Source organism: Somniosus microcephalus, chromosome 25 (assembly GCF_052327205.1).
Source record: "Somniosus microcephalus isolate GS21.2 chromosome 25, FLI_Smic_1.0, whole genome shotgun sequence".
NCBI classification, from domain to species: Eukaryota; Metazoa; Chordata; class Chondrichthyes; order Squaliformes; family Somniosidae; genus Somniosus; species Somniosus microcephalus.
In genome coordinates, this window is record NC_141011.1 from 45,089,224 (window position 1) to 45,105,034 (window position 15,811).

General features: G+C 49.8%; 1 pseudogene across 1 annotated transcript in view; it reads right to left on the reverse strand.

Annotated features, from left to right (window-relative positions):
* Nucleotides 1–15,811, reverse strand: part of LOC147100760 (uncharacterized) — a 387,502-nt pseudogene that overhangs the window by 129,926 nt on the left and 241,765 nt on the right. Inside the window, exon 5 of the transcript XR_015073560.1 lies at nt 5,075–5,717. The product of XR_015073560.1 is annotated as an uncharacterized LOC147100760 (transcript). The remainder of the gene's footprint in view (nt 1–5,074; nt 5,718–15,811) is intronic.

The following is a 15,811-nucleotide window of genomic DNA, read 5'->3' on the forward strand; positions in this document are numbered from 1 at the left end:
ATAGCCAGGTTGTGCAGCATGCAGCAAACGACGATGAACTGGGACACTCTATCCGGCGAATACTGCAGAGATCCGCCAGAGCGATCCAGGCAGCGGAACCGTTGCTTGAGGACGCCAATCGTTTGCTCTATGATGTTCCTTGTGGCTTGATGGCTTTCGTTGTATGCCTCCTCAGCAGGGGTCCTGGGCGCGCGGAGCGGGGTCATGAGCCATGTACACAAAGGATAGCCTTTGTCCCCGATAAGCCATCCTCTTGGGGGAGGCTGTGCCTGGAACATGTCAGCCACAGTAGTCTGGCGCAGGATAAATGCATCGTGGCTGCTGCCTGGAAAGCGGGCATTGACAGCTAGGATGCGCTGCCTGTGGTCACACACCAGCTGTACATTGAGGGAATGGTAGCCCTTCCGGTTGCGGTAATCCTCGGCATTGTCGATAGGTGCCCGCAAAGCCACATGCGTGCAGTCAATGGCGCCCTGCACCATGGGGAAGTCCGCGATCCTCGCAAATCCGACTGCACGCTGCTCCTGCCTCTCCAGGGTCATGGGGAAGGAGATGAATTGGTGTCTCCTTGTGAAAAGGGCATCGGTGACCTGCCGGATGCAGCGATGCACGGCGAACTGGGATATGTTCGCTATGTCCCCAGCAGCAGCTTGGAAGGAGCCGCTTGCATAGAAGTTCAGAGCCACCGTGACCTTCACTTCCACCGACAGAGACGTCCTGCACATCAGCTGTGGACGCAGATCTCTGTGAAGCAGCTGGCAGATCTCTGCAACCACCTCCCTTCTGAAGCGCAGCCTCTTAACACACTGCACGGCAGTCATGGTGAGATAGGACACCTGCTGGCGGTATTCCCTGAGTGGGTAAGGCCTACGTTGCCGACGCCTGATGCCCCCTCTGCGTCTAGGCATGGCTGCCCCTCTCACACAGCGTCTGCGAGCCCTTCGCACATAATGCTGGAACTGAGGGTTGGAACCCCATGCAGCCCCCATAATATACTTGCAAACAATGAAATCACAATGAGGCAAATTTCCAAGCTCTGGCCAGAAGCCAAAAAAAGCTCTCCTATGTTGGGCCAAATCAGTAAGGTCTCTTCCTTGGTCTCTGTCCAGAAATCCGTTGCACAAAAGTCATTGCAGCAAAATGGCTGGCCTTTATAGTTCAGTGTAAGTGCCCTTTAATTAGCGCGCCCCGAGGCCCGCAGGGCCTCTGCTGCGTTCCACTTCACAGTTCCTAGCACCGCCATGCCCACATTGGGCGGGCGCGACTGAAGTTCCGGTTTGGGGCGCACAAAGGGCGTTGCACGACGAAATGACGTCATAAGCTGCGCGCGCAGCTGAGCGCGCGCAAACACTTTGCGCCGGCGCTAAATGTCTACTGAAGTTGGGGCGAGGCACAGATCGCGCTGCGCCCGGGCGCTAAGTGCCTAGCGCTCGAGATCTACTCCTCCTAAGGCGCTAACGGCTGGCACACGCAACTGAATTTCTAGGCCTTAGTTTTGTACTTGTGTTCTGTTCCGTAACTATGGTTAAGTTAAATAACCTGCTTACATCAACATTAACCTTTCAGCAGTTCAAAAATCTGGATCATGTCCCATCTCAATTTGCTTTCCAACGTGAAAACATGCCGAGTCTAGCTCGACTTAAAATGTTAAGACTCAGGATCATACTTTTCTCTCAACTGTTACTAATGCATCAATGTCCAATTGATGGGAAGGTGCACACAATATTCTTAATGTGGTCTTACCAATGGGTTAAATAATATGTTGCAACTTACAAGATGCAGCCCAGTGCTGGATTAGCCGTGTGAATAACAGCTTCCCATTTACTGAAGACTTTGGCCTCGATATTAACCCCCCCCCCACGGTGGGCGGGAGAGGGGGTTAAAAAAAATCTTAAACGGGGAACGGGAACAGGAGTGCTCCCCGGCCCCTCAAGGCAGCCTTCAGCCTCCCTGCTGCCAATCGTGGCCTCTCTCTTCCCCGCCTCCCCCCTCCACTCCCCCACCCCACCCCGATCTGTAGCTTCCCCTCTCCCGATTGCCAGGGGCCGTCCCTCCTGCCTCTGGTTCCTCCACTCAGCAGCCGGCCACCCCTGTCAATTTGGCTGGCTGCTGAGCGGGAATCAAGAAGGGAAAAAAAAACTATAACGAGGTCCTGTCGGCAGGACCTCTGCGTTCCGGCCTTGCCTGGTTTTCCCCGTGCTCTGCCGCACCCTCCCCGTAAATATCGGACTCTTTCAGTCAGAGGTTAATGATCACAGCAAAATTCCCAACTTTGATAATGGCATTAGTTTCCCTTACATAAGTCACCTGGAAATAGAATACAAAGCAACCTCCATAAAGACACAGGACAGCTCCCTGCAATGTCCAGCAGTCACTGCCCCTTCTTAAGGGTTTGTCCTGAGTTGCAGCTGTACCTAACTCCTGCACCTGTATAGTGGAAGATTGTAACAAAAGTTGCTGGGATTTGCCCTCAATTCTTGTAGCGACATTGGGGATTATTATGGATCTGTATTGACATTGCTGCTAAATCTGATGGCTAAATTGTTTTAAAATTGTTAATACAGTTGTCACAGCGTCACATTTCACCCCATTCCGTCAATTTCATACAGCCACTCTTTTCCCCCTCAGTCCATATCGGCACTCCATTCTCTGCCCCCACTTCACGTTTACAGTTTTATTTCCCTCTCAGTTTATACTGGCACACAAGTTCAAGGAGCATGGAGGAGACGAGCACCAATTTGGCACAGGGCTTTGCGCAGAGCTTGGAGCCCATCCTTTCCAACGTGGAACGGGTGGTCACCTCCATCAGCGCACCTGTGCAGGGTCTGATGGCCAATGTCACAGCTTGCACTGCAGCACAAACAGCTTCCATCTACGCTCAGACAGCTGCTGTCATGCCTCTGGGTACTACTCCTCAAAGGGGCTTCCTGGGCATCACAGCAGCCCATCAATCTGTTCTCCAACAGATCAATAGAATTGCTGAGGTGCCGCCCCAGGCGAGTGGCAAACCCTCAATTTAAGATGACAATACTCTTCATGGTGACAGTCATCGTTCACCCAGCTTAAGCTGGCACTGGTTTTCCTCTCCTCCCCACCCTGCCCGCCTCCACCCCTCTCCCCAATCTCACATTGGCAATCATCGCCCCCTCTCTCATTTCACGCTGGCACCTCTTCCTCCCCTTCCCTCTCAATTCCCATTGGCATTCTACCTCTCCTCCCTTCATCATCTCGGTGAAACTCCTTGCTCCTGCCTGCTGAGCTGCTCCAAGGGATGGAATGTTTCTGTGGGTGTGGGAATTCTTGCAAAAGATTTGTGAATCTCAATCTCACAATACTGGCTCAAGAATTCCTGCAGTATTTAATTCCTGGAGCAATCAAGCAAGTTGAAGCAGGAACAGTGCTCATTTTCAACTCCCCAGGTGATTACAAAATGTATACACTGTATACCTGGCTATGGTCCTGCTAGGAAGACCCCAGCTTTACTCTCCAGTCTCTGTCAAATCAGGCAGTCTCAGCAAGAGTGGGTTTTGACTGCTGCAGTTAGCTTCAGTTTCCCCAAGTTAAGAGGGGATAAAATTGGCCAGGATATCCAGCGATATCTGCCAGAGTACTCCCGCAAGTTAAAGCATAGCCTAGATACAGACTGAAGCACCTTCTGTACTGCCTCAACGATTTACCCGAAAACCAAAACCGCTTACACGAGTAATCATTATGGTCTGAGGATTGCCAATTTAGTATTTAATTATGGAAAGTTTTGCGCTGGAAATAATTCCCATTGGGAATCAGATTGAAACAACTCATACTCATTTTTAATTTGGACTCTTACAGTCACTGCAGAGATTAAACGTCAGGCATGAATACTCGGTCTGGGCTTCAAGGTCAAAGAAGTTCTAACTCGTGCATCCAATGCACTGCTGGCTAGCCTCCCACGTTCTACCCTACGTAAACTTGAGGTCATTCAAAACTCGGCTGCCCGTGTCCTAACTCGCACCAAGTCCCGTTCATTCACTCATCACCCCTGTGCTCGCTCCTGGCTAAGCAATGCCTCGATATCAAAACTCTCATCCCTGTTTTCAAATCCCTCCAGGGCCTCATCCCTCCCTATCTTTGTAATCTCCTTCAGCCCCACAAACCCCCCCCCCCCCCGCCCCACCCCCGAGATATCTGCACTCCTCTAATTCTGCCCTCTTGAGCATCCCTGATTATAATCGCTCAACCATTGGTGGCCGTGCCTTCTGTTGTCTAGGCCCTAAGCTCTGGAAATCCCTGCCTAAACCTCTCCGCCTCTCTACCTCTCTTTCCTCCTTTAAGACACTCCTTAAAACCGACCTCTTTGACCAAGCTTTTGGTCATCTGCCCTAATTTCTCCTTATGTGGCTCGGTGTCAAATTTTTTGTCTTAAAATACTCCTGTGAAGCTCCTTGGGACATTTTGCTATGTTATAGGTGCTATATAAATGCAATTTGTTGTTGATTAACTCCATATTTCTCGTGTACTTAACAGAGTGGGATTCCATAAATATAACAACTTGCATTTATACAGCGCCTTTAACATTGAGAAATGAGCCAAGGCACCTCACAAGAGACCAAAGGAAAATAGACACTGACCCCCACCCCCCCCCCAAGAAGAGATTAGGAGAGGCGACCTACAGTTTGGTCAAGGAGGTGGGTTTCAAGGAGGGTCTTAAAAGGAAGTGGAGGGACAGAGGTTTACGGAGAGAATCAGAGCAATACTTAAGTGGCAGAAGGCACAGCCGCCAATGGAGAAGTGAAGGGAGAGGAGGGATACGCAAGAGGCTGAAGCCAGAGGTACAGAGATTTGAGATTTTTTGGAGGTTTCAATTTGCACACTATAATGTGGTAAAAATGCAAACAGGTGTAAAATTACTGTATTTGAAATATGGTTGATACAAACAATTGGTCCTTTACCCATGCTGTTATCTACACTGCAGTTTGTGTATTGCTCTCCCATAGCACAAATAGATACACTGCGAGGAGCTCAAGGACAAAGGCGAGGAATAACACTAAAAGAATACAGAGGAATTCGTGGTGAGTAAATCGAACAGTAAGCACACCTGAACTGCTTGCACTGGATGCTGAAGACTTTGCCACCTGATGCCACAAATCCTGTACTGCTTGATTCAGTGCCTGTTTCTTCTTCTTTTTCTTCCCCTCTGCTCTCACTGACATTGTCGCCTTCTTTCCCTCTGCACCTCCGTCTGTATCTACATTCGCAGAATCTGCTAAACCCTGCTTCACTTGGGCTCCAGTGCTATCACTTGTCTGACTGTTGCTTGCCCAGTGTTATCTGCCAGATACATAATTTCTTTGGATGGTACATTTTGGACTTCCTCACTGAGGTTCCTTTCATGTGTGTTTGCTCTAGAAGCAGGGTCACAGGTTTTGACTGTCTCCATATCCCTTGATGCTGTCAGTTCATTCTCTCTCTGTTTTGTGGTCTTTGACTTCACTGCTGAGGGCTCTTTTTGGGAACTTGGAGAAATTGCCATGTTAGGATCGCATGGTACTGTTGTGGGTTCTCTAAATGCCTTTTCTGATGTTTCTTCCTTGTTTTCTTCCAGTGCTTGCTTTTTCGTACAGTTTAAATTTTCAATGTCAACCTCTTCATTTGCAGCCTCATCCTCGTCCCCCCATGAGAAGATAGATTTCTTTCCAGGAAGGTGTCTTGGTGAACTCCAACTATGCTCACTGCAATGGCTGGCAAGCAAAAAGACGGCATTGAACACTTGATGTATTTGGTATAACAAAACACGGCAATTAATGCATTGTTATTCATTTCAGTTTATTAAAGGTGAGACTCCCTCTTTTAAAAAGTGTTTTCTCCCTTATCTTTTCTTGGGGTTCCCTCCACCATCCCTGACTGGGAGACCTGCTCCCAAAGCTACTCGAACACCAACTGCTGTGACTTGTTAAGACAGCGATTCAGGTTTTCTATCCTTCCTTGAGGGAAGCATCTGGCCTTTGCATGGCATTTCCCCACAATGGCATAGCGGAGATAGTAATTTACCCTGTAGAAGACCACATCTTACCACTCTGTAGTAAAGCGCATTCTTATACTAACGTCCTGTGCCATTACACTGCCCTTGACTTTACAATCTCTCTACATATATACATTAAAAGTTTTTCATATTATAGTATCATATTTTAATGATTGGCTGTACCAGTGTCACATAGAGTCATAGGGCTCGATTTTCAGTGTGCCGTGGAGTCGGGATTGGAGGCGTGCGGGGGGTTAAATTCCCGCAATCGGGGGTCCCGACCCCATCCCGCCCCAAACCCGCCTCCATGCCAGTTTCAAAGGAGGCGGGTACCCGCCCCGCACTGGGACCCACCTCCCCGAGGCGGGAAGGGGAACAGGCAGTTTTTAGCCTAATCCCTATTTTTAAGCTTGAAATGTGGGATTCCCGACGGCTCCAAACCACGCCAAGTTGGAGGAGTCGGGCCGTCGGGTTGAAGGGCTTGGAGGGGTCGAGATGTCAGTTTTCAGGTGAGTGATGTGTGCATGAGTGCAAAGGTAAGTGTGTTTGGTGTGTCTAAAGTGATTAAATAAGTTTTACATACATTTTCTTACCTTTTCAGCCTTCCTTCCTTTAGATTCGGGGAGTCCCTCATCTCACCGGCACAGAAAGCAGAATGGCTGCGATCTGTCAAAAGTGACAGCCTGCAGCTTTCTGTGCAGGAGAGATTTCTAACTGAGTCTGTGGAGAAGGACTCATGTTAGAAGTAAGACTGTCAGTGTTTGACAGCTTCAAGCAGCTGTGAAACACTGATATTTCATCTGTCAAAACGTCTTGACATGAAATTTCAGTCTGTGACGTCACCTGTTGCCGGGTGGCCCTTAATTGGCCTGCTGAGCCCGCTGGGCAGGCTCAACAAGGTCAATCAAGTTAAAATCGCGTGGATTGGCTGCATCTCGATGGAGGCGGGACTACAAACCCGAAAGTTGTAGTCCCGCCTCCAACCCGACTTCTGAATGAAAATCCAGCCCATAGAGTTATACAGCACAGAAAGAGGCCCTTCGGCCCATCGTATCTGTGCCGGCCATCAAGCCCTGTCTATTCTAATCCCATTTTCCAGCACTCGGTCCGTAGTCTTGTATGTTATGGCGTTTCAAGTGCTCATCTAAATGCTTCTTGAATGTTGTGAGGGTTCCTGCCTCTACCACCCTTTCAGGCAGTGAGTTCCAGATTCCGACCACCCTCTGGGTGAAAAGTTTTTCCTCAAATCCCCTCTAAACCTCCTGCCCCTTACCCTGAAACTATGCCCCCTGGTTATTGACCCCTCTACTAAGGGGAAACGGTCCTTTCTATCTACCCTATCTATGCCCCTCATAATTTTGTACACCTCAATCAGGTCCCCCCTCAGCCCTCTCTGCTCTAAGGAAAACAACCCCAGCCTGTCCAGTCTCTCCTCATAGCTGAAGCGCTCCAGCCCAGGTAACATCCTGGTGAATTTCCTCTGCACCCTCTTCAATGCAATCACATCCTTCCTATAGTGTGGCAACCAGAACTGCATGTGGTAAACCACTGTATTGTATATTGCCACCTCTGGGTGGCGCTGTGTATGGAGGCATGCCTCAGCTGACTCCACCCACCACTGTGTGGGTTTCGTTCAGACTTGTTCAGTCACTCACGAAGAAGCATGGTCTCTTCTTAGCTAATAAAAGCCTTATTCATCTCTTCTTTCGACTCATCATCTCTTCTTCGACTCATCACCTTTTATGAATTAATTGATAAGCGTATCAATTTTATTAGCTAAAAGTTAAATGGCGACACCTGAGGAGCAACAACAGCAACGGATACAGCAGACATTGCTGAGAGCCCTCAGACCACCACGCCTGGACCTCGACCCTCAAGATGTGGGTGCATCAGCCAAGTTTGAACACTGGCTGAGCTGCTTTGAATCCTTCCTCGCAATCTCACAGGTTACAGAGGAGGATCACAAACTGAAAATTTTGACCGCCCAGGTGAGCCATCAAGTATATATGCTAATCCGGGACTCTAATACGTACGTGGCGGCCCTCGAGCTACTAAAAGGGCAATATACGCGCCCAGTGAACACAATTTACGCCCGACACCTCTTGGGATCCCGCAGGCAGCAACCGGGAGAATCGGTAGGGGCATTTGCACGGGCGCTACTGGCACTCTGCAGAGACTGCGATTGTAAAGCGGTAACGGCTGTGGAGCACGCGCAGGGACTCGCCTGTGATGCCTTCGTCAGGGGCCTCCAGTCAGACCACACCCGGCAGAGACTGCTAGAAAGCAAGGAACCCGACCTGAAGACGGCCATTGCCCTTGCGCTCTCGTTAGAGGAGGCCCACCGAAACCTCGAGGCATACCCCCGTAACGGCGCCGAGACATGGCAATCGAAACCGTGGGACACGGGACCGCCGCCCCCGGCACCAACCGCTGCAGCGACCCAACCGAGACAGCAGCCTCCGGTAAGAACTGCTTCGATGCCCAGTAACCAGGCCCAAAAATGCTATTTCTGTGGCCAGTTAAAACATCCCAGAGCGCACTGCCCAGCTAAGACAGCTACCTGCTCGGGCTGCGGGAAGAAAGGCCATTACGCTAACGCCTGCAAGGGGAAGCCAGCCAGCAGCGCAGCGTGCGGGCCGTGGGAGCAGCCATCTTATCCGCCATTTTGTGTACCCCCGGCCGCATGGCATCCGCCGCCATCGTATCCAACGCACTCAACCGCCATTTCGTCACCGGAACCGACCACCGTCTCGGCGGATGACTATAGTGACTCACTAAGCCACATACTGGCCTCCGTGACGCTGGATCAAGGCCACCCTCACCATCTATCCAGCTCCATGATGGATATCGCGGTAAACGGCCGCGCCACCAGTTGCCTGATCGACAGCGGGAGCACAGAGAGTTTCGTCCACCCCGACACGGTACGTAGCCACTCCCTCACGATTCTGCCAACGCACCATCGCATTTCTATGGCGTCCAAGTCCCAGTCAATGGACATCAGCGGCTACTGTGTGGTGACCCTGTCAGTAGGGGGCACTGAATATCAAAAATTTAAACTGCTAGTCCTGCCCCGTCTTTGCGCTGCCGTCCTGCTAGGGTTGGATTTTCAGTGCCACCTTAAGAGTGTCACACTAGCATACGGTGGACCCCTCCCCCCACTCACAGTCTGCAACCAACAACTTTTAAATCGCCCGCTGCAAACCACCTGCAGCCTTTCCACATTAAAAGTCCCCCCCCCTCCCCTGTTCGCTAACCTCACCCGCGACTGTAAACCCATCGCTACCAAAAGCAGGCGGTACAGTGCCGGGGACAGAGCTTTTATCAGCTCTGAGGTGGAGCGGCTCTTGAAGGAGGGCATTATCGAAGGTAGCACTAGCCCCTGGCGAGCCCAGGTTGTAGTCGTTAAAACCACTGCAAAACGCCGCATGGTAATCGACTACAGCCAAACCATAAACCGGTACACCCAGCTGGACGCGTACCCCCTCCCTCGCATATCTGATATGGTCAATCAGATTGCGCAATACAAAGTATTCTCCACCATCGACCTTAAGTCAGCGTACCACCAGCTGCCCATCCGCCATGAGGACCGCCAGTATACTGCCTTCGAGGCAAACGGCCGCCTCTACCACTTCCTTAGGGTCCCCTTCGGCGTCACCAACGGGGTTTCGGTCTTCCAAAGGGAGATGGACCGAATGGTTGACCAGAACGCGCTGCGGGCAACCTTCCCCTATTTGGATAACGTCACCATCTGCGGCCACGACCAGCAGGACCACGACGTTAATCTAGCAAATTTCCTCCGTACGGCCCAACGGCTGAACCTAACGTACAATAAGGAAAAATGTATGTTTCACACCAAGCGCCTGGCCATCCTCGGCTGCGTGGTGGAGAACGGAGTCATCGGGCCCGACCCCGACAGAATGCGCCCCCTAATGGAGCTACCCCTTCCCCACTGCCAAAAAGCACTGAAGAGATGCCTGGGGTTTTTCTCCTACTACGCCCAGTGGGTGCCCCTCTATGCAGACAAAGCCAGGCCCCTCATCAAAGCCACCTCCTTCCCCCTGACACCAGAGGCGTGTGCAGCCTTCACTCTTATCAAGAACGATATCGCGAAGGCCGCAATGCACGCGGTGGATGAGTCCATCCCCTTCCAAGTGGAGAGCGATGCCTCCGACTTCGCCCTAGCCGCGACCCTTAACCAGGCGGGCAGACCCGTGGCCTTTTTCTCAAGGACCCTCCAGGGCCCCGAGACGAGACACTCCTCCGTCGAAAAGGAGGCCCAGGCTATTGTAGAAGCGGTGCGTCACTGGAGGCATTACCTGGCCGGGAAACGATTTACCCTGCTCACTGACCAGCGTTCAGTAGCTTTTATGTTTAATAATAAGCAGAGGGGTAAAATCAAGAACGACAAGATCTTGAGGTGGAGAATCGAACTCTCCACCTACAATTATGATATCTTGTATCGGCCAGGGAAACTCAATGAGCCCCCAGATGCCCTATCACGTGGTACATGCGCCAACGCGCAGAGTGATAGGCTGCAGTCCCTCCACAATGACCTCTGCCACCCGGGGGTCACCAGGTTTTTCCATTTTATCAAATCCCGTAACCTGCCCTACTCCATCGAGGAGGTCAGGACCATGACCAAGAGCTGCCAAATCTGCGCCGAGTGCAAACCACACTTCTATAGGCCGGACAGAGCAAGCCTGATCAAGGCCACCCGCCCCTTCGAACGCCTGAGCGTCGATTTTAAAGGGCCCCTCCCCTCCGCTGACCGCAATGTGTACTTCCTCAACATAGTTGATGAGTACTCCCGTTTCCCCTTTGCCATCCCTTGCCCAGACATGACCAGTACCACGGTCATCAAGTGTCTGAATGACATCTTCGCTCTGTTCGGGTTCCCCAGCTATATACATAGCGACAGGGGCTCATCGTTCATGAGCGACGAACTTCGGCAGTACCTGCTAACAAGAGGTATCGCCACGAGCAGGACCACCAGTTACAACCCCCGGGGGAACGGCCAGGTGGAAAGGGAGAACGCGACGGTTTGGAAGGCAGTCCTCTTAGCACTAAAATCTAAGGGCCTTCCGACCTCCCGCTGGCAGGAGGTCCTCCCTGCAGCGCTTCACTCCATTCGGTCACTGCTTTGTACTGCCACTAATGCAACCCCTCATGAGAAAATGTTCGTTTTCCCCCGGAAGTCTACATCGGGAACCTCGCTACCGGCATGGTTGACTTCTCCTGGGCCCGTCCTACTGCGGAGGCACGTGAGGACGCATAAAACGGACCCCCTGGTCGAGCGGGTGCACCTCCTACACGCCAACCCCCAGTATGCCTGGGTGACATACCCAGACGGGCGGGAGGACACGGTCTCCATACGAGATCTCGCACCCTCGGGTACCCCTGAATTACCACCGTTATCCCCCTTACCACCGTTATCCCCCTTACCACTGTTATCCCCCACCACCCCTCCCAACCCAACCCCTGCAGACGGCATGCCAAAGCCCCAGGAATCTTCGCCAACCACCCAGACACCAGACCCGACGTCGGATGCTGCAACACCACCGCCGCCACCACGACGATCAGGACGTCAGACAAGGCCTCCTGATAGACTTAACTTGTAGTACCCTTCACCCCGCCGGACTTCACATTAAACAAGGGGTGAATGTGGTAAACCACTGTATTGTATATTGCCACCTCTGGGTGGCGCTGTGTATGGAGGCATGCCTCAGCTGACTCCACCCACCACTGTGTGGGTTTCGTTCAGACTTGTTCAGTCACTCACGAAGAAGCATGGTCTCTTCTTAGCTAATAAAAGCCTTATTCATCTCTTCTTTCGACTCATCATCTCTTCTTCGACTCATCACCTTTTATGAATTAATTGATAAGCGTATCACTGCACACAGTATTCCTTTTTATCTTTAAATCTGTCACCTTTTAATCATTAGTTTAAGTAATTCCTTCAAGTGAGAGCTGGACCTGTTTCTGGCTGGGGCAGAGATTACCTCGGACAAGAGTTAGACACCGTATAACATTAATCAGGGCCAGAGTGGTCTCCTGGACAGGTTTTGATCTCTTAAAAGGGTCGGAGAGGAATTTTCCAGACTTTTTCCCCTAATTGGCCTGGGTTTTTAAATCAGGTTTTTCGCCTCTCCCAAGGGATGACATGGCTTGCGGGTAGGGCGGGGAGCGTATGTAGGGATAGGCCAGTAGGTCTTTTCCTATCCATCCTTTTATGTATGTTCACATGTATCTGCCACATTAACCTTTCTGATATGCTCAAATATCTACCGCTGCCAACCAGGGACATGGCATCAACTACCACAAACGCGACCAATCAAATGGCTCAAATTATTTCTTCAAACTGCTTTCAGCCACCATTTGCCCTCCTTAACCAGGACAGTGAGTGTTGGCAGATGACTTGGCCATGGATTGTGTCACAACAGAGTTTGAACTTTTTCTAATTCAGCATCCAGACAAGTGAACTTCCAGCTTGTTGACTGGATAACACTTACGTCCAGGGAACATTGGCTGATTTTTTTTTTCTCCTTCCTAACTCAGCAGAATTCAAATAATTGTGGCAACTCTACAACCCTAAGGACAGCCAACTCAGCACAGACCAGGAATCAAAGCAGAATGGGAAATCTATCATTTTATGTTTCTTCTTGCTTCACGTCAGTTAAGATTGATTTTCCTTCAGCCAAAAAGAGACTGGATGGTCTGGAATGATAACTTATCTTGAAATAACTATCATTGTTTCTCTTACCAAACTGGCCTGGGTTTTTCTCCTCTCCCTGCCATTGAACGAGTTACAACAACTTACATAGATTGTTTTAAGCTGTTGTCGCATTATGCAACACTTTCACTCGTGCTCCCGGTTCTGGAAGCTTGCGTCTCCTGCAGGTGGCCGCAAGCCAGATGTTTAATTTCCAGGACATGCCAAGATTGGCAGTCTAGAAGGCCCACTAGAAATGGGAGCTGCTGGTACTTGCATAGATCCCATACAATGTTTCAAAGAGCCAGCACAGGCACGAAGGGCTGAATGGCATTCCTCTGTGTTGCATGACGCTATGCAAAAGCAGTTTTCTTTGCTTCCAAAACCCATTAAAAATGTGCAATGCCTCAGGTGACCACCTGCACTGTCAACACAAAACAACAGCAAGAGGACATCATCATGCTCAAAGGAAAATTAAATATGAAAGCCTACAATCCAAGGAGGAAATAAAAGAGCGCTAGCATTCAATGAAAGCTCTTGTGTTATGTATTCATTCAAACTTCTCAATCAAAGAAAGCTTTTCACAAATTCTGCTGGTTTACAATTCAACTTTGACAGATAATCCTGTTAGTGAACGGATACCCTTTGTAATTAGCTCGATTTACAACACTTTTTTTAAAATGTAATGCAATGTGAATTTTGAAACTGAAGAGGAAAGGTGAGTCCAAGGAAATATTTAGTCACTTCTTGTCACAATTTTGGTTTGGGAAATATTTCCTCACAGAATGTATGCTTTTTTCAAACAATTAAAATGAGCCAGAGTCAAGTAAAGAGATGAATTTGGCAATTTTCCCAGTTTCTCTCCTTCCTTTAAAAAGTGGTGATTTATCCTGGGCTGCCCCCCAGTACCTGATCAAAGTGGCCACACAATGTGTGTGTATCAGCAGGCTTGTTTGACCAGGGAACATAAGAATTAGGAACAGGAGCAGGCCCTCAAGCCTGCTCCGCCATTCAATCATGGCTGATCTTCGATCTCAACTCCACTTTCCCGCCTGATCTCCACATCCCTTGATTCCCCTAGAGTCCAGAAATCTATCGATCTCAGCCTTGAATATACTCAATGACTGAGCATCAACAACCCTCTGGGGTAGAGAATTCCAAAGATTCACAACCCTCTGAGTGAAGAAATTCCTCCTCATCTCAGTCTTGAATGGCCGACCCCTTATCCTGAGACTGTGCCCCCTAGTTCTAGACACTCCAGCCAGGGGAAACAACCTCTCAGCATTTACCCTGTCAATCCCCTTCAGAAGCTTATATATTTCAATGAGATCACCTTTCATTGTTCTAGACTCCAGAGAGTATAGGAACATCACAGCTGAGTATGATACTCACTGCATAGCTGTACACATGCACTTTCCAGCAAGGATTACTGGATTGTGACAAAGCATAGGAACCCTACTTGATTTATCCTCCCTTTATAGCCCAGGGATATTGAGGCCAATTGTGGTGTTTACCCTCTGTTGTGGTCAGAAATGCAGCTGAAAAATGTGTTGAAAATATACGGGACTGTTTCCTGACTCAGCATGTTAATGAGGCAACTGAGGTAATCATAGGGGGCAAAATTCGATTACACCCTGTTTGGGGACGGTAGCCGAATTATCACCAGAGGTTTAGCGCCCGGTGCGTAAGTACCGCCCAGCTGCTAAATTCAGCTTACCACCCCGGCGATGAAGCGGAGCGCTATCTTGGGCGCTCCACTTCCTCTCGGGGCGGTGTTGGGGGCGCAAAGCACGGTAACACTACATGGCCGCTCCGCGTAGCACTGATGTGTTTCAGTGCCCCATCCCTTCCGTTAAAGGGGAGGGACGCTGCGAGCTCTGCAGAACCTCCAATGGCCCACACTAGCCCACCAGGGCGGCGTGGTGCTGTGGCTGCAGCCCGGCACTGAAACACGTGCTATCAGCTAGCGCCTCAGTAGCGCCCTGCCGAATTTCTCGGCTCCCACCCGGGCGATGAGCCCTTTGCGCCCCATTAGCGCCCCCCGGAGGCACTAACGGCAGGTGCAAAGGATCCGAATTTTGCGGCCATAGTATTTAGTAGTGAGCCTGACCTTGTATCAAGCCTCCATGTTGGGGAACACCTGGGCAACAGTGACCACCAATGTTCCCTCTAAGTGCGTGGCCGCGCAGCTCTCTGCCGACCCCGCGCAGTCCTGGACCAGCTTTTCCAATGTTAAGTTTCGCGGATGCACAAAACTGTGAATGGGCCACACAGCCTCTTAAAGGGGCTGCGTACCCAAAAAAAAAATTAGGGGGAACATTGGTGACCACAATATTTATATATACAGGTTTCAGTTGGCTGGTAGAACCAAAAGTACTGAAAATTTACAATTAATTCCAGATCTCAAGGGTAAACTTTACTAAAATGGCAGAAGTCTTGGAACAGGTTAATTGGTTAACCCTACTGGGTGGTGGTGAAACTAATGTAGAATATAAATGGAAAGTTTTTAAAATGTGGAAGATAAAGTCAAAAGAAGGGATCCTGTATGGTTAGAAAAAGCCAAGGTGGCTGACTGGTCACGTACAAAGACAAATAAGATGTATAAACAAAAATGTTTCCACAAACCAAAGTCATCCAACACTCAACTAAACAGAGTTAGGTACAGGGAACAGCTCAAGAAAACTAAGGCCACGATTAGATTAGCTAAAAGGATGATGGAAAAGAGAATTGTGGTAGCAATGGGGAAAGCTTTTTCAGCATGGGAGGAGTCAGAGAACTGTCAAAGACTGTATTGGGCCATTCAAGGATGCTCAAGGACCGGTTACGAAGGACTCACGGGGTATGGAGGAAATATTAAATGAGTGCATCGGTCTTCACTCTTGAAGATCATGCTCGCCTGTCAGAATTCAATGATGTTGTTAATAATAAAACGTTTAATATTAACATAGATGAACATATTGTTTTTGATAGAATTAGGAATCCTAAAATCGATAGGGCAGCCAGTCCGGATGATATCCACCCGAAGGTCCTCAGGGAGATAGGACACGTGCTGTGCGAGCCCCTTGTCCATATCTTTACTAGCTCGCTGCACTCTAGGACTGTTT